Raw genomic sequence first — 19,736 nt, 5'->3', positions numbered from 1 at the left:
CCTCTTTTCCCTACTTTCAGTGATAGGACCCAGGATTTTGGTGTAAAGAATACATGGAGAAAAAATAAACATTTATTAAACATCTACTACTGACCAGACATTGTGCCACCCATTATTTCATTTAGTTCTCAATGCATTATTTTATTCAATCTTCACAGCAGCTATATGAGAAGGAAGAGAATTAACATGTATTAAGTACCTACTATGTGCCTAACACTTCAGTAGGGCTTATGTAAATTACCTCACATGGTCTCCTAACAGCCCAGAGAAACTGGTATTATCCTGACAACTAGGAAGAAGCTGAGCTGAGCTGTCACCACACTTGCCTGCCTCCCAAGGCAGCTCTAAAGGACACCCCTCCAGGACACATTTCTAAACATTTTACAGAATATGCATTCCACAAAACATGATTTTTTTTAAAAAAAAAAGTATAGTCCAAAAACATAAAGGTCTCCCCATACTGTTAGTTTTGAATCTTTTACGTAGTCATGGACCCCTTTGAGAATCTCATGGCTCCTCCTCCCAGATAAGTGCATATATACACACAATTTGGGGTACAATTTCAGAACATTCAGCAATTTCCTAAAGCATATCAATGGACTCTTTGTTAAAAACAAACAGAGATCTGCTCTAAAGAACAGAAGTAAATCTTAGGAAATAAGAGAGCTTATTAACACTTCATTATTGAGTTTTACAAATCTTGTAGAACATTAACACCTATATTTGACCATTCTGTTATGTTTAACAAAGTAGATGATAGTCCTGTTTTTCTTTTGGCTTTTCAGGCCCAGCACTATTGGCTTTTCTGGTGGCATAATTCTTTGTTGTGGGGGGGCTGTCCTGTATATCACAGAATGCTGAGCAGCATCCTTGGCCTCTATACACTGAATGCAAGTAGTACACTCCCTACTTCCCCCCTCCAGTTTTGACAACCAAGAATATCTCCAGACATTGCCAGATATCCTGGGGGGGTGGGGCAGGGGAGAATTGCCCCTGTTGAATACCACTAGGTTATATAATTACAATCATCACTCCTGAGTCACTCACAAGCCTAAAGAGCCTAAGAACCAACATTTCTTTTTTCTTTTTTTTCTTGTATTTTTTTTATTTTAGTGTATTATGGGGGTACAAGTGTTAAGGTTACATATGTTGCCCATGCCCCCCTCGCCCCTCCAGTAAGAGCTTCAAGCGTGTCCATCCCCCAAACGTTGCACATCTTACTCGTTGTGGTTGTATACACCCATCCCCTCCTCCCCCTCCCACCCTCCCGACACCTGATATATGTTACTCCTATATGTCCACTTAGGTGTTGATCCGTTAATACCAATTTGCTGGTGAGTACATGTGGTGCTGGTTTTTCCATTCTTGAGATACTTCACTTAGTATAATGGGTTCCAGCTCTATCCAGGAATATATAAGAGGTGCTATATCACCATTGTTTCTTAAAGCCGAGTAGTACTCCATGGTATACATATACCACATTTTATTAATCCACTCATGAATTGATAGGCACTTGGGTAAGAACCAACATTTCTTAAAATATATCCTTTTCTTACTTGGTTAACGTCTCCTACAAAACTGCTTAACTAGGTTAAGCAAGATGGGTTCATCTCAACAATTAAATTACTAGCTGAATATATACAATTTTGTTGCCTAACAGACCAAAAAGAAAGTTTATATAGCCCCCCTGATTGAATGATGACTTATCAAGTCATTCAGTGGTTCAATGACTATTTATTGAATGCTAACAATGTGCCAGACACTGCTGAACAGTGTGGATGTGGTCCCCACATCATGGAACTTGTGAGGAAGAAAGACTAAAGCACAAGTAAAAAATAAATCAAAAGACTTCTAACCTGAGATAAGTGCCACGAAAGAGGCACATGGAGTGCGGAGATAGAGACTGTCAAAGGGATTTAGATCAGGTCTCTAGGGAAGGCCTCTCTGAAAATGTCACATGTAAGCCTAGAACTTGAGGGGTGACAAAGAGTTAGCCAGGTTAAAAAACAACAACAACAAGTAGAAGGCAAGTGTTCCAGGCAGAGTGGTCAACCATGTGCAAAAATGCCGAGGTAAGAAAGAACTTGCTGTATTTTAGGTATTGAAAGAAGTCTACTGTGACTAGGGCTAGTGAGTAAGGGACAAGAGGTATGAGATGGAATGGGCAGGGACCAGCCCCTGGGGGCCCTGTAGGCCATGGCGAGGAGTGAGATCTCATTCTTAATAGAGTAGGAAGCCACTGAAGGCTTTTATTTTTTTTTTTTTTTTTTTTTTTTTTTTTTTTTTTTTGAGACAGAGTCTCACTTTGTCGCCCAGGCTACAGTGAGTGCCGTGGCGTCAGCCTAGCTCACAGCAACCTCAATCTCCTGGGCTCAAGCAATCCTGCTGCCTCAGCCTCCCAAGTAGCTGGGACTACAGGCATGCGCCACCATGCCCGGCTAATTTTTTCTATATGTATTAGTTGACCAATTAATTTCTTTCTATTTATAGTAGAGACGGGGTCTCACTCTTGCTCAGGCTGGTTTCGAACTCCTGACCTTGAGCGATCCCCCCGCCTCGGCCTCCCAGAGAGCCAGGATTACAGGCGTGAGCCACCGTACCCAGGCACTGAAGGCTTTTAATAGGAGAGATTCCAGACTGTGATATACGTTTTGAAACTACTCTGGCTGTTGAGGGGATGACAGCAAGAATGGAAGTATGGAGACTGATTTTAATTGATAGGTGACAGTGGTGGCAGTAGAGATGGGAAGAATGATATATTTTGGAGATGGAATTGACATACATGCTTATGAATCAGGTGTAGATGGTGGGGAGGGGAAGGGAAAAATCAAGGTTTCTGACTTGAAGTATTAGATGGATAATGGAGTGATTTATTGAAATGGGAAAGACCAACTTGGTAAAAGAGAAAGAGAGAGAGTCGTGGTGAAGTGAGCCGCAGATGTGGATACCAAACTAGTTATGCAGTGAATAGGAAAGCCACTTAGTTCCACATAAATTTATTAAGCACCTACTGTATGCTGGGCACTGTGCTAACTGCTGAAGGTACAACGAAGTAAAAGATCCCTTTGCTCAAAGAGCTTACAGCCTAGTGGGAAAACAAGACATAAAAACAGACAACTTCAGTTGGCTATGTTAAGTGCTAAGACACAGAGTCTATAAAGTCACAGAAGAGAGCCAATTAGTCTGACTGAGCCAGGAGAGTGGGAGGTCAGAGAAGGTGTCCTGAAGATGATGTCTAAGCTAAGGACTGAGGCGACAATTAGCCTGGCGTGTGTGTGAAAGCGTAAGAGATTAAGGAAACAGGAATAGAAAGACACAGAGCTATGAAACAGCATGATGCATTCAGGAAACTATAAATGGTGAAATATTACTAGAACGTAAACTTGAAGACAGGGAAGGATAAGAGATGAAACTAGATACATAATATTGACAGTAGCTAACAATTACTGAGCACTTATATGCCAGGCACTGTACTAAATGCCTTCCATTTAATCCTCACCATTATAATACAAATATGGACACAGAAACAGAGGGAGATTAGGTACCTTGCCCAAAGTTATACACTGTCAGAAGTGAGATTCAAACAAGGCAGCCTAACTCCAGAGCCCATGCACTTAATTAACCACGGAAAGTTTTAAGTGGCATGCTAAAGAACTGAAAATGTACCTGTTAGCAGTACTGAGTCATAGAAGGTCATTGACATGGTCAGATCTGTGCTTTAATGAGATGACTCAAGATGATTTAAGAGAGACCAGGCTTGGAGACTGTTGCAATACATCAGGTGAATGATGAAGAGAGTTTGAAATAGGGATGGAGACGAGAGAAAGATTTAAGAAACATTTAGGAGGTAGCATTAAAACAAACGTGGTGATTTAATGGATTCTGGAAGCAAAAGAGAGGGAGAAATCTGGGCTGTCACCATGTTTTCTGGTTTAGGCAACTGGATGATGTTACTATATAACAAATACAGAAGGAAGAACACTAAAAGTGAACCATTTCTTATGTTGAGTACAGAGTGCCAATGGAACACCCAAGTGAATCACATCACCCAAGATGTGAAATGAGAGTCTGAAGTTCAGGGGATAAGTAATGACTGGGTATATATCCGAGTATTAAAAATACATAGGATATGGTTAAAATCATGAGGGAGCATGAGATTACCCATGGACAGTGTGTAAGAAGGATACCATAGGGCCAATGAGGGAATCTTAGAGAATTTTGATGTCTAAGGAACCAGCAAAAACAAGCTCACTAAGAAGACTAGAAAAGGATGTTCATAAGGATAAGCATTATAGCATAGTGATTAAAATCATGGACTCAGGACCCAATCTATGTGGGTTTATGTCCTCCAGGATCTGACACTTACTGGCTGTGTAACATTCGGCAAATTCCTTCACCTCTCTAAGCCCCACTTGTTTGAGGATTAAATCTACTTGTGATACATGTAAAGCCCTTAGTATAGTGCCTGATAAATACTTAATAAGTTTTAGCTAATATTTATAGGAAAAAAACCAGAATAGGATCATGAAAACCAGAAGTCAAAAGTTTAAAAGATGGAGAGAATTTTGAGATGTGTCAAATGCACCTGAGAGATTCAGTAAACTAAGGACTTACTCTCAAGTATAGATTAGACTTGGCCAAATGGAGGCTATTGGTCACCTTGATGAGAGGAATTTCAACAAAGCGGAGGGGGCAGAAGCCAGATAATAGTAGGTTGAGTAGTGAATAGAAAGTAAAGAATGCCGGGTTTGGTGGCTCATGCCTGTAATCCTAGCACTCTGGGAGACTGAGGCAGGAAAATCGCTTGAGCTCAGGAGTTCAAGACCAGCCTGAGCAAGAGCAAGACCCCATCTCTACTAAAGATAGAAAAATTAGCCGGGCATCATGGTGTGCTCCCGTAGTCCCAGCTATTCAGGAGGCTGTGACAGGAGGATCACTTAAGCCCAGGAGTTTGAGGTTCTGTGACCTAGGCTGATGTCACAGCACTCTACTCAGGGCAACGGAGTGAAACTCTGTCTCAAAAAAAAAAAAAAAAAAAAAAGGTAAAGAAAATGGCAGCAATAGTTAGAGCTAACTCTATCAAGAAGCTTGCTATTTAAGAAAAAAATCTTGGCCCGGCACGGTGGCTCACGCCTGTAATCCTAGCACTCTGGGAGGCCGAGGCGGGCGGATTGCTCAAGGTCAGGAGTTCAAAACCAGCCTGAGCGAGACCCCGTCTCTACCATAAAAATAGAAAGAAATTAATTGGCCAACTAATATATATAATATAAAAATCAGCCGGGCATGGTGGCTCGTGCCTGTAGTCCCAGCTACTTGGGAGGCTGAGGCAGGAGGATCGCTTGAGCCCAGGAGTTTGAGGTTGCTGTGAGCTAGGCTGACACCACGGCACTCACTCTAGCCTGGGCAAGAAAGCGAGACTCTGTCTCAAAAAAAAAAAAAAAATCTTGATCAAGTAGAAAAAAAGTATGTACAAGAATGTTCATCTTAGCTTTATTTATGACAGAAAAAAAAAAACTATCCAAAATGTCCATGAGTGAGGGGATGAGAGGTCAAAAGGGGGGTTGGGGAAAGTGGTAAATGTTGGAACAGTAATTCAGGAGGATGGGAAAGGAAGCTTACCAGAGACAAGTGAAAAGGTAATGAAGAAGCTTGCAAAGTGCATCTGAAGTTGGACACCATTGATTTCAGTCCATGATATCAGTCTGTCCAATGGCACAGTTTTCTTCAATCATGACAGAATGGAGAAGGCAAATTGTGGAAGGGGGTGACCTGGAGTGGTGATTTTTCCAGGCACATAGGGCAGAAGGTGATGAAGGTGATGGTGAAAGATGGTTCAAAGTATATCATCATGTGGTCTAGGCCGGATGTGAGGCCAAGAGAAGACAGACAAACAGGGAAAAGACAGGATCAGAAGACTGGGGTGTCTCCATGAAGTCAGAGAGCAGAAACAGTGGGGTAAAGGCACAAGAGAATTGGTAGGACTAGAACCCGAGCTAGAGTGTAAGACAGTGGAGGCAGCATGGTAGAAAGGATGCAAAATTATGAAATCAGACACATTTCAATTTGAATTACAGATCTGATATCAAACAGTTATGTGACTTCAGGCAAGTTCTTGGAACTCGTAAACTTCAGTTTCCTCATCTGTAACAAGTATAACGGCATCTGGCTCACAGAAACATTGGCACATGGTCATGCTTCAATAGCTGTTAGTCCCCTTCTCTCCCACTCAGCACATATTGGGCGCCTAATATGAAGCTTTCTTTTCTGAGGACAATTCACTTCCTTTTAGGGACTCATGGTTTAGCAGAAGTGATACAAATACAAAGAAATAAATGGCAATACAGGTAAACAGATAAACTACCGTTCAAGTTGCTAAGTATGATAATAGCAGTACGAGCTATGAGAACACAGTGGAGGCGTGACTAATAGTGCCTGAGAGAGTGAGAGAAGGCTTTCCTGTAAAGCTTTTCACAACCCAATTTTTAGTTTCTAACACTGAAAGAAAGTAGCAGGAAATGAGGAGATGACATTTTAAGAGGAACAACAAAGAACCTTTTGCTTTTATTTTCCTAGACAGTGTTGCAAGGGGCAATAGGTTCAAGAGAAAGTGTTTATTTGTTTTAAGGAAAACAAGTTGTGCAGGTTTGTTAACTGAGAAGTAGTGTGTGATGAAGGGAGAGATGTCTAAGGTTGTTGAGAGGAAAGGAAGTAATCAAGAGTTCAAGGTTTCAGAGAAGGAGGCAGGAGGGTAAAATTCAGAGCCCAGGTCAGGGGCTTATTCCTGAACAGGAAGCAAACTAACCCTTTCTCTAAAATGAGGGGGAAAAGAAAAGATGAAAAGTAAACATAGTTTACATCCAAAAGGAGGAAAGAAGCCAATGTCTGGGAACTGCATTCAATGTATATGCAATTTTTCTTGATTTTTACAAACCAAGAATATTTCCTTAATATGTTCACAACATATGAGCACAGCCTATTTGGGGAGCTGATTCCTACAACTGGTGGCGCTGCCAACTGTTGGTGAAATGGATGCAACAGAAATAAAGAGATTGCAAGCCCTTGTTTCCATACCTGGAGAAAGGGAGTATTGATTACTGTACAGGCAGCAGGTGACACTGACAGGGAGCAGCAACCTCCTCTCACTTGCTCTCATCTTTAGTTCTTAACTGGTTGTTAGATAAGGCCCTATTGCCCATTCCAATCTTCTTTTGCTCCAATCCACACGCAAACCCCATGAAGCAGGGGTCAAAACTCAGCCTGAATTTTACCCACTTCTGAATGGGAGAATTGGCAGTCCATTGCAGCCTCTATGATGTTTTAAAGGACTCAGAAACATTTGGCTGCATCATGCTCTGTCCTGACCTTTGCAGCCAGCACCTCCTCCTTTCCGGGATACCATCCCACAGTCACTTGTCACAGGCATATACCTCCAGGATGTACACCTTCTGAAATAAGGGTTTCTGGCATTGCTGTGGAGGTAGCATCTCTGCCTAGCCCAACTAGAAACATAGCAGGGGATACACTCAGGCACTGGGAATCTACCAGATGCATTATGCCTAATACCCTTCATATTGTACCATTTGGTAAAATCAAAGGAATTAATTAAAAACCATTTTAGAGACCATCACTTAACTGCTTTCCTGTTTCTGCTCTAAGCACATGCCAAGGTAGCAAAATGTCTGCACAAATCGAAACTGGTCTCCTTGTCCTTTCCTATTGATGTAAAAAAATGTCTATATTTCCTGCTAGATCACACATTGGCTTTGTAAACTTTAGGATTTTTTTTATAACCAGGAAAGAAATTCCAAGGGAGAAAGAGTATCGCTGTAAAGAAATAGGGTTTTTTCCAAGGTAAGGAGGAAAATAATATCTCCTTAGAGGAATACAACAGAAGGACAAGGGCACAGGAAGGCGAGGGGACTCTGCCTCTTTAGAGGGAATTAAACCTCATGGAAAAGAAGCAAAAAAGAAAGGAAACAAACATTTGTTGAGCATCTACTACATGCCAGATACTTTGCTAGATGCTTCTATGGCCCTTATTTCATTTAATCCTCATAACAATGGTTTGAGGTATTTATCTACATCTATAAGAGAGGGAACTATATCTCAAAGAGGTTAACTGGTTGGCCAAAGGCCCCACAGCTACTGAATGAATAGGAGAGAGGGGAGGTAAGGGAAGATCAGTGAAGATACTTGGGCAAGAGAGGAAATCCCTATTACTCCCATTTTGAAACTAAAGGATTGGTTTCCTTTAAGACTCATTGTATCAGTGGGCAGCCATTTTCTATTCCTGGCATGACCTTAGACTATAAGGTTAATCATCCTTTTTAAAAATGAATTAGCCTTCTTTGGTCACTTTGACTACTCCCCTCTTGCCTCTATGTTCCTTCTCTCAAATCCTCCAAGCTAATCTTCCAGACCACTCACTTCCTCCACTAATTAGCATATATCCTCTGTTCTTTGTCCTCATTTTTGGTTCATTAGTTCAACCAACGATCATTTTTTAAATGACTACCATGTGTCAGCATTCTGCCAGGCACTAGAAAAACAAAGGTAAAGAAGACCCTATTCCTGCTCTGGAAAGCAGGGCCACAGCCATGGAGTATTGGTTTAAATGCTGTTATAGAAGGCAGTGACAGATCCAGGTTTCGTAGGCCCAAACTTACACAGTTGTGCAGGCAGGGACAAGGGACTACCTAAGAAAAAGAACATAAAATTATGAATATAAAATTAGGTACAGGTGAATCTTTATAATGAGAAAAGAAACTGCAACAATTTACAGATTTTCAAAAGCTGAAAGATACTACAAACATCACAAAACCCAAAATAATTCTAATGTGTGTTTTATTAATTAAATACATGATGCATCTATAGTATTCTTTTCCTACATTTTTTGGCTGCATATGCTCTAATCACCTCTTCATTTGACCATGATTTTGTAATGTCATTTTCTATATAAAGAATAGAAAAATAGGGGGGAAATGGGCATTTATTGAAACCTTAAAATCTGTACCCCCATAATATCCCAAAATAAAAAAAAAAATTAAAAAAAAAAAAGAATAGAAAAATAATTCACTGGATCCCCTAGCATGTTTGATCAAAATGTGTTTTTTATTATTGATAGATGGTACATTAATCTGCTCAGGCTACCATAACAAAATACCACAGGCTGGGTGGCTTAAACAACAAACATTTATTTCTCACATTTCTGGAGGCTGAAAGTCCCAGATCAAGGTCGGGCAGGGTTCACTTTCTGGTGAGGACTCTCTTCCTTCTATGTCCTCACATGGCCTTTCCTATCCTGTGAATGTACACAAAGAGAGAAATCTCTCGCTCTCTCCCTCTCTCTCCCTCCCTCCCTCCCTCCCTCTCTCTCCCTCCCTTTCCCTCCCTCTCTCTTCCTCTTCTTAGGCCATGATCCTATGGGATTAGGACTCCACCCTCACCACCTCATTTAATCTTAATTACATCTTAAAGGCTCTGTCACCAAATACAGTCACATTAGAGGTGAAGGCTTCAACATATGAATTTTAGGGCAACACAGTTCAGTCTATAGCAGATGGGATGCATAAAACATGTGACTGCACACACAGCCATACTCACTGTTTATAATGCTGCTAGGAGATTTGGGCCCTTCAAAAATAGGAATTATTAATATGATAAATCCTATTCTGCACAATCCCTATGAAAAAATAAAAATAGTATAGCTTGTATATAGTTATATATGCTACATTATTAGCTATATATATATATATATATTTTTTTTTTTTTTGAGACAGAGTCTCACTTTGTTGCCCAGGCTAGAGTGAGTGCCATGGTATCAGCCTAGCTCACAGCAACCTCAAACTCCTGGGCTCAAGTGATCCTCCTGCCTCAGTCTCCCAAGTAGCTGGGACTACAGGCATGCGCCACCATGCCTGGCTAATTTTTTGTATATATATTTTTAGTTGGTCAATTAATTACTTTCTATTTTTAGTATAGGCAGGGTCTCACTCAGGCTGGTTTCGAACTTCCGACCTCGAGCAATCCACCTGCCTCGGCCTCCCAGAGTGCTAGGATTACAGGCGTGAGCCACCACACCCGGCCTATATTTTTATTTATATAAAATTATGGGGTACAAGTGCAATTTTTTTACATGCATAAATTGTGTAATGGTCAAGTCAGGGCTTTTAGGATATCCATCACCCAAATAATGTCTGCTGTACCTATTAAGTAATTTGTCATTATCCACCCCCCTATTAACTATATTTTTAAATGGAGAAAACTTTCATTTTGACTAGGCATTGTTAAAACCCAAAACCCTCACTTACAATTTTAATGTGATGATTGGAAGAATTTTACATGGTCTAACTTTGAACTTTGTACATTTTATACTTTGTTTCTCCTCTACTACCCAATATATCTAAGATCAGATGCCATAGGACACATTCATATCATGATACTACCTCTGGCTCTGCCCTTTTTGTGTAAGGATGCTGGATGAGTGAGGACATTGGGTCATGGGACCATTCCTACACCATTAGCAATAAGTTAACTATACACGATAAGTGACTGCAAACCACCTAAATGTGTTTCACTAGACCCAGAATAAATATATCCTCCACTCAACTTCCTCTTTGCCATTCCAGTGACACTCAACACAAGGGCTTGTAAGTCTGATGGAAGAAAAGTCAGACTGGAAAGCGATTTAACCAAATGTGGTTAAATACTTTACATATTAGAAAAAAAATATGTAACCTTGTAAAAAAACAATGATACAACCTCTGACAGGACCTTTGGAAGTGTCTGTCCAGTGAGAGGCTTTGAGGATTTATAATTAGCTTCATGGTAAATTAGCCTCCAAAGAAAGACACGTTGAGTTTGCCTTAGGCAATCAGAGAAAGCTTCACAAAGGAGGTAATATTTTAGCAGAATCTTTAAAAGTACTCAAGGGAAAGAACATTTCAAGGAAAGAGCATTGCATGTGCAAAGCCACAGAGGAGTAAAGGAACACGGGGTCTTATGGAACTATAAATAGTTTACTGTGTCTATAGGGCATCTAAGGGGATGGTAGGAGATGAGGTGACAAAGGTGGACCTTCAATTGAAAGACATCAAACATCTTGAAAATCCATAGAAACCCCTGCTTACATCCTTCCCTAAGATACCTTAAATTTTCTGACACTCATTGGGAAGAAGTTGGTTTATCTGTTCTTATTGTGGGTGTGATAGAACAACTAGATAGTAAATCAGGAAAGATAAAGAAGAATTCAACAACATCATCAACCAGGGGGATCTAATTGACATTTATAGAACACTCCACCCAATAACAACCGAATCCACATTCTTTTCAATGGAACATACCAAGTTAAACCATAACAGAAAATGGTGGAGTAGGCAACTACAAGTTCCTATTACCCCATAGAAACATAAAAAGCAAGCAGAAACCATCAGAAACAACTTTAGAACTCTGGAAAACAATCAAAGGTTTACAGCAACTGAATGAATGCCAAATCAAGAAAAAGTCAACTTAAAAATGGTTAGAAACCACAATGAGATACCACGTCACACCCATTAGGATGTACGTTGTAAAAAAAAAAAATGGAAAATAACAAGTGTTGGTGAGGATGTGGAGAAATTGGTACCCTGTACATTGCCGGTGGGGATATAAAATGGTGAAGCTTCTGTGGAAAACAGGTTTGCAATTTCTCAAAAAGTTAAACATAGAATTACCATGTGATCCAGCAATTCCACTTCAAGGTATATAGCCCAAAGAATCAAAAATGGATACTTGTATATCAATGTTAATTACAGCATCATGCAAAATAGTCAAAAGGTAGAAACAACCCAATTATCTATCAACAGATGCATAGATAAACAAAATGTGGTATAGCTATACAATGAAATATGATTCAGCCTTAAAATATCATGAAATTAAAGAAGATCCAAATAAATGGAAAGGCATCTCATGTTCATGGATTGGAAGACAATATTGTTAAGGTGTTGATACTCCCAACAAAGCAGCCTCCATAGTCAATGTAATCCCTATCAAAATCCCAACACCCTTTTATGCGCAAATGGAAAAATCAATTCTCAAATTCATATGGAATTGCAAGAAATCCAATAACCAAGATAGTCTTGAGAAAGGACAAAGTTAGGGTCTCACACTTCCCAATTTCAAAACTCACTACAAAGCTATAGTAATCATGATATCTCCCCTGCCTGGCAAGTATTCTACAAAGCTGTAGTAAACAAAACAGTGTGGTCTGGGCATGAGGACAGGCAGGCATATAGATCAATGAAATAAAATTGTAAGTTCAGAAATAAATCCATACATCTATAGCCAATTGTTTTTTGACAAGAGTGTCAAGTCCATTCAATGGGAAAAGAAATTACCTCTTCAACAAATGATTCTTGGACAATGGGATATCTATATATGAGAGAATGAAGTTGGACTCCCCACCTCACACCATATGTAAAAATAAATTGAAAATGAATCAGCAATCTATAAGAGCTAAGACCATTAAAATCTTAGAAGAAAACAAACATAAACTTTTATGACCTTTGATATGATATTTGATAATGGATTCTTGGATATGACATGAAAAATACAAGCAACAAAAGAAGACAGTAGACAAATTGGACTTCATCAAAATTTTAAATTTTTATGCTGCAAAAGACATTTTCAAGAAAGTGAAAACCTACAGGATACAAGAAGATATTCTCAAATTATATCTGATAATGGTTTAATATCCATAATATATAAAGAACTCCTACAACTCAGCAACAAAAAAATAAACAACCCATTTTAAAAGTTAGCAAAGGAATTAAATAGACATGTAAAGATGTTCAACATCATTAGTCATTAGGGAAATGTAAATCAAACCACAATGAATTACCACTTCACACCTACTAAGATGGCTATAATTTAAAAAGTGAGAGATAACAAGTGTTATCAAGAATAGAGAAATTGGCCGGGCGCGGTGGCTCACGCCTGTAATCCTAGCTCTCTGGGAGGCCGAGGCGGGCGGATTCCTCAAGGTCAGGAGTTCAAAACCAGCCTGAGCAAGAGCGAGACCCCGTCTCTACTATAAATAGAAAGAAACTAATTGGCCAACTGATATATATATAAAAAATTAGCCGGGCATGGTGGCGCATGCCTGTAGTCCCAGCTACTCGGGAGGCTGAGACAGAAGGATCGCTTGAGCCCAGGAGTTTGAGGTTGCTGTGAGCTAGGCTGACGCCACGGCACTCACTCTAGCCTGGGCAACAAAGCGAGACTCTGTCTCAAAAAACAAAACAAAACAAAACAAAACAAAACAAAAAAAAGAATAGAGAAATTGGAATTATCAGAAATTGGAATTGTTTCTGGCAATGTAAAATTCCACAGCTACTGTGGAAAACAGTTTGGCAGTTCTTCACGAAGTTAAATATTTAAATACCATATGACCCAGAAATTCCACTCCTAGTTATATACCCAAAAGAATTGAAAACAAGGACTCAAAAAGATACTTGTACACCAATGTTCAAAACAGCATTTGATTCACAGTAGCCAAAAGGTGGAAACAACCTAAATGTCCATCAACAGATGAATGGATAAACAAAATGTGGTATAGCCATACAATGAAATACTATTAGACATAAAAAGGGATAAAGTTCTGATATATGCTACAACATGGGTGAAACTTGAAAACATGCAAAGTGAAACAAGCCAGACCCCAAAAGGCAAATATTGTATGATTCCACTTATATGAAATATCTACAATAGACATATTCATAGAGACAGAAAGTGGATTGGAGGCTACCAGGGTCTGGGAGAAGGGGCAATTAGGGAGTTATTGCTTAATGAGTACAGAATTTCTGTTTGACGTGATGGAAAATTTTTGTAAATAGATAGTGATGATGGTTGCACCATGTTGTAATTAAATATCACTGAATTATACACTTAAGATGGTCACAGTGGCAAATTTTATGTTTTATATATTTTAGCATAATGTTATACCAATAATTTAAAAATAAAGGTGGATCATATCATGAGTCATCAAACAAACCTCATCAAATTTAAAAGAAGGAAATCATATAGGGTATATTTTCTGATCAAAATTGAACCAAACAGGAAATCAATAAAAGAAAGATAATAGGATAATCTCTAAACACTGGGAAACTAAGGAACACACTTCTAAATAATCCATGGATCAAAGAGGAAATATCAAGGAAAATTTTAAAATACATTAAACTTAATTAAAATGAAAATACAGCATATCAAAATTTGTAGAACACAGCTAAAAGAGTGCTAAGAAGGGAATTTATAACACTAGAGCCTTCATTTTAAAAAGAGAAAGTCTCAAATCAGTAATTAAGCTGCCAGCTTAACAAGCAAGAAAAAGAAGTAAATAAATTCAAAGCAGGTAGAAGGAAGGAAATAATAGAGAACAGAATTGAATGAAACTGAAAACAGAATAATAGAGAAGCTCAATGAAACAAAAAATTTGTTCTTTGAAAACATCAATAAAAGCTAGGTGCAGTGGCTCATGACTGTAATCCTAGCACTCTGAGAGGCCAAGGCAGGAGGATCATTTGAGCTTAGGGGTCCGAAACCAGCCTGAGCAAGAGCAAGACCCTGTCTCTACTAAAAATAGAAAGAAATTAATTGGCCAACTAAAAATATCTAGAAAAAATTGAGCCGGGCATGGTGGCGCATGCCTGTAGTCCCAGCTACTCGGGAGGCTGAGGAAGGAGGATGGCTTGAGCCCAGGAGTTTGAGGTTGTGGTGAGCTAGGCTGACACCATAGCACTCTAGTCAGGGCAACAGAGTGAGACTCTGTCTCAAAAAAAAATCAACAGAATTGACAAATCTCTTGCAAGTCTGACAAAAACAACAGAGGATACAAATTACCAATATCAGGAATGAAATAGGATATCACCACAGCCTCTGCAGATATCAAAGGAATACTAACAAAATATAACAACTCTAAATACATAAACTTGAAACCTTAGATGAAATGGACTAATTCCTCAAAACCACAAACTACTACAGCTCACAAAATATGAAATAACTTGAATAGCTCTATAGCTATTAAGGTGATTGAATTTGTATTTTAAAAATTCCCCAATAAATGAATTCTCCAAGCCTAGATGGTTTCATTGGAGAATTCTACCAAATGTTTAAAGAAGAATTCACACTAATTCTACACAATCTTCCAGAAAATAGATGAGGAGGAAACACCTCCCAACTGAGTTTACTGAGTCAGTCTTATCCTGATACCAAAACCAGACAAATATACTACAAAAAAAGACCAGTGTCTCTGCTGTCAGCTTTTCATATCTGAAAGATATAGCAGGCAGCATCTCGGGAGCATACAAAACAGAAAGGAAGAAATAAAAGTGTCCTTATTTACAAATGACATGATTGTGTACATAGAAAATCTCAAGGAATCTATTTAATACAAAAACCTCCTACAACTAATAAATTAGTTCAGCAAGGTTGCAGGATACAATATCAACATACAAAACTCAATTCTGTATCCTATAAATGAACATATTTCTATGCGCTACCAATTAACACATGGAAATCAAAATTTTAAATACAGTGCTATTTACAATTGGTTTAAGAAAATGAAATACTTAGATATAAATCTCACAAAACATGTACTAGATTTGTATGTTGAAAACTACAAAGCACTGATGAAAAACTAAAGATCTAACCACATAGAGAGACATACTGTGTTCATGGATTGAAACTCAACATAGTAAAAATGTCAATTCTCTCAAAATTTATATACAGATTTAACATAATCGCTATCAAAATCCCAGCATGATTTTTTGAAGATATAGACAAGATTACAGTAAAATTCATATGGAAAAACAAAGGAACTAGAATAGCTAAAACAATTTTATAAAGTAACAATAAAGTGGGAGGAATCACTACCAATTTTAAGACTTAATATATAGCCACAGTAATCAAGACTATGTGGTATTGGCAAAGGAATAGACACATCAAAGAAACAGAAGAGAGATCCTAGAAATAGACCCACACAAATACGGCCAACTGATTTTTGACTAAGGTCCAAAAGCAATTCAATGGAGGAAAGACAGCCTTTTCAATAAATGGTGTTGAAGCGGTTGGATATCCATCAGCAAATTGGTAAATTTAGTTTAACAGTAAGTGGAAATTTTGTGCTATTGTACTGTTTTTGCAGCTTTTCTGTAGATTTGAAAGTTTTCGAAATAAAAAAAATGGAGGAGAAGACACATATAAAACATATTGCAATTGCATTAATTTACAGATTTACCTGTCGGGTAACGGCACAATAGTCTTATCTCCTCTAAGTACATTTCTTTGCCAGGATCAAGGAACCTAGGAAACTGAAATAGCAAGTCAGAAAGTTACTTGATGAGCATGGAGTCAGAGTGAAGGAAGTGCAGTGGTGAAGCCCAAGCATACAAAAGTCTGCTTCGTAATCGAGCCTATATCCTTAGGAACCACAATGGTTGTGTCCATCATATGCATGGTCTACCCAACTCTATCTGCTTTCCAGCCACTGTGCAAATGGACACACCTCCCTCTCCCATCCCTCCCCACCACTCTACATAATTGGGGGTGGGAGGTGTTAGATAAACAGTAACATATGTTTACTATCTAATTGTTTTTCAAATAACTTGTACACTACCTTTCCTTAACACGTTATTCTTCACACAGCTTACAGTAAGTTGATTCTATTGCAACTTTGTTTGAGTACATTCCAGTCCTGCAGATATGCCCTGATCACCTTGATTATAACACTGGGGTATTTCCCAAGTCTCCATCAGCAATGCATGTACAACCATGCCTTTGTGTTATTTCAGTCTCACAATTATTGTAAGCATATCTTCAAATGCTGGGATCACCTTATTGCAGTCTAGACCCCAACTACATTTATTTCCTTAGTTTGATTTATTTTGCCAAGGCCCCATCATAGACAGATTTTTTTTCAACACATTGACAATGTTACTGCTTTGTAAAGAAGTTACTGCTTCTTTTGGTGTCTTTGCCACTGCTCTACAAATGTATTTTTAAGAACTAAAGAAGGCATAATAGATAAAATGATAAAATTACATAATATATATGAAAGTACTTTGGAAGTTAAAAGCACTGAACAAATGTAAGGGATTATTATTGCTGTAATTTAATGGGTAAAGCCAGTGGCTGCTTCAGGGCACACATCATAGGAGAGCCATGCTTGAAGATACCGCAGGCCAGTCCGCTCTGTAATTTTGCCACTACACACTTCTCACCCATTCTCAGACCCATCATGGGTTGAGGAGTCTCTGAGGAGTGAATCCATGCTGCCAAAATCACAGAGACTGATTATAAAGCAGACCTCAAGGAGGTCATTATAGTGAGCAATGTATTTGGCAAGACAGGCCTTTCGTCATCTGCATAAGACCCTCCTGGTTGGCAGGTCATTCCAGTCAAGGACCATTTACAAACCAGAAGGCTGCTTGGCAAGCACACAATTAGAACAAAAGGACTTGGGTATTCTCCAGAGATTGTTTTTTTAATCAAACCTAGGTAGCTGATAAATTGCCCTCCTCCGTACTAGGAACAGTTCTGTCTAAAGAAGCAAAGAAGCCATCATCTAGTAATAGACAACCCTCCCCATGAGCATTCCTGGGGACACACTGACAGATTTTCCGTTCTCCACTCATCTCGCTTTGCCAGTCATCTAAAGCATCTGTCTTTACAGGATTACCTCGAGACAGTCATGTTACAATTTCCCACATTACAGTTTATCTTAACATTAGTAGCAATTTACTGTGGTCATTTCTTGACACCTTAATATCTCCATTTCCCAATATACAATGAGTTACCATGGCAGGCAGGGCCCATTATTCACCACTTCAAAATTCGCTCATCCAATGGTGCCAAAAAAGAAAACCCTTATGCTTCATTTCTCAAACTTACTCATCCATTTTCCCCATCTCATAAATAGCCAAAATGCATTCTAAGTGCACTATCCAAAGTGCCTGTAGGATATTACCAAAAGTAATATTACCAAAAGGCAGTCTGTTGCTCTACTGCAGAAATGAGGGGGCTAACTTCAGGCAGGAAAAAAACCCTGCAAGCCTACTGGATGTGGTGGTGTGTTCCAGTGGTCCCAGCTACTCAGGAGGCTGAGGCGGGAGGATCGTTTGAGGCCAGGGTTTCAAAGCCGCAGTGCAGCCACTGCACTTCAGCCTGGGCAACATAAGAAAGGAATACCTGTAAGCCTGTACTCAGCACCAACTGGAAACCAGAAATCTAGACTGCTGAATTTCAAGAGAGATGAGAAAACTGAAACTTAGAAAAGATAAATGATTCAATAAAATTGTGTGCGTGTACACACACACACACTCACACACACACACACACACACACACACACAGGGCCTGGCACGTAGTAGGCCTTCAATAACCATTTGTAAAAAGAAATGAGCAAAGTATCCAACTAGTGAGTGGCAGAGCCAAAACTCCCAAGCCTAGTTATTTCCCCTCTACTTCAGCATCTCAAAAGTCATCTTCAAAAATATTTTGCTTTCCATCCTATTCTTAAGAAGTATTTTGGGGGGAAGAGCAGAAGGGACTGTCTGTGCTCTTATTTCATTGTGGACTGAAACTTATTAATTTTAGGGTCAGAGTAACTTTCCTTGAAGCCTTCCCTAAACCCCTTCCTCTGAATCCCCAGAGCCCTTTGTTTGATTAAATTCTGCCTTTTATTATCATTCATACATTCTTATCTCCTATTTCTGGTTTCTTGAAGTATAAACTTGTTCATCTTTATATTCCCCATAGCAAGCGCCCAGCATAGAGCCTGTTACATAGGAAACGCTCAACACATTCCTGGTGAATTGAACTGAATTCCATTGGCCCCAGTTTCTGAGATTTTCCCTGATTTGGAGCCTGAGTCCTATGTCTACTGTTTGCAACTCCTGTTAATATTTTATACTGCAAGTTGAGTGAAACTAGATATGCTATTCTCAGAATTCAGTGGAACTCTTTTTAGAGTCTCTTTTCCTTCCTCTCTCTTCACTACTCCATTTTTGATGGACTCTGCTTCCATTGCCCCTTTCATTCATTCACAATTTTTTTTTGAGACAGAATCTTGCTCTGTTGCCTGGGCTAGAGTGCTGTGGCATCAGCCTAGCTCACAGCAACCTCAAACTCCTGGGCTCAAGCGATCCTCCTGCCTCAGCCTCCCAAGTAGCTGGGACTACAGGCATGCGCCACCATGCCTGGCTGATTTTTTCTATATATTTTTAGTTGGCCAATTAATTTATTTCTATTGTTAGTTGAGACAGGGTCTCGCTCAAGCTGGTTTCGAACTCCTGACCTTGAGCTATCCTCCTGCCTCGGCTTCCCAGAGTGTAGGATTATAGGCGTGAGCCACCGCGCCCAGCCCATTCACAAATGTTTGTTGACCTCTCACTAGGTGCTGGATAGTAGAGATACAACATTGAGACTGATGGTCCCCACCTTTTAGAACTGTAATCTAATGGGAGGTTAACATTAAACACACATTAGAATAAGTATAGATTGTGATAAGTACTATAAAGAAAATAAACAGATCACACAGAGGTCAGGACTGACCCGTCTGAGAGTGTCAACTCTAGGTTTGAAGTATGAAAGATGTGAAGAACCCTAACAGACAGAGATCTCCATTCCAGGCAGAGGGAACAGCATATAAAAAGGTGGGAAGGAGCTGGCCATGGTCAAGCAAAAGCAAAAATGCCAGTGTGACTA

General features: G+C 39.3%; 1 protein-coding gene across 2 annotated transcripts in view; it reads left to right on the top strand.

The window, feature by feature from the left end:
• Positions 1-19,736, top strand: part of HDAC8 (histone deacetylase 8) — a 230,416-nt gene that overhangs the window by 120,023 nt on the left and 90,657 nt on the right. The window lies entirely within an intron of this gene.

This window comes from Microcebus murinus, chromosome X, assembly GCF_040939455.1.
Source record: "Microcebus murinus isolate Inina chromosome X, M.murinus_Inina_mat1.0, whole genome shotgun sequence".
NCBI classification, from domain to species: Eukaryota; Metazoa; Chordata; class Mammalia; order Primates; family Cheirogaleidae; genus Microcebus; species Microcebus murinus.
Note: the sequence above shows the minus strand (reverse complement) of the source record. Positions and strands in the feature narration are given on the sequence as shown.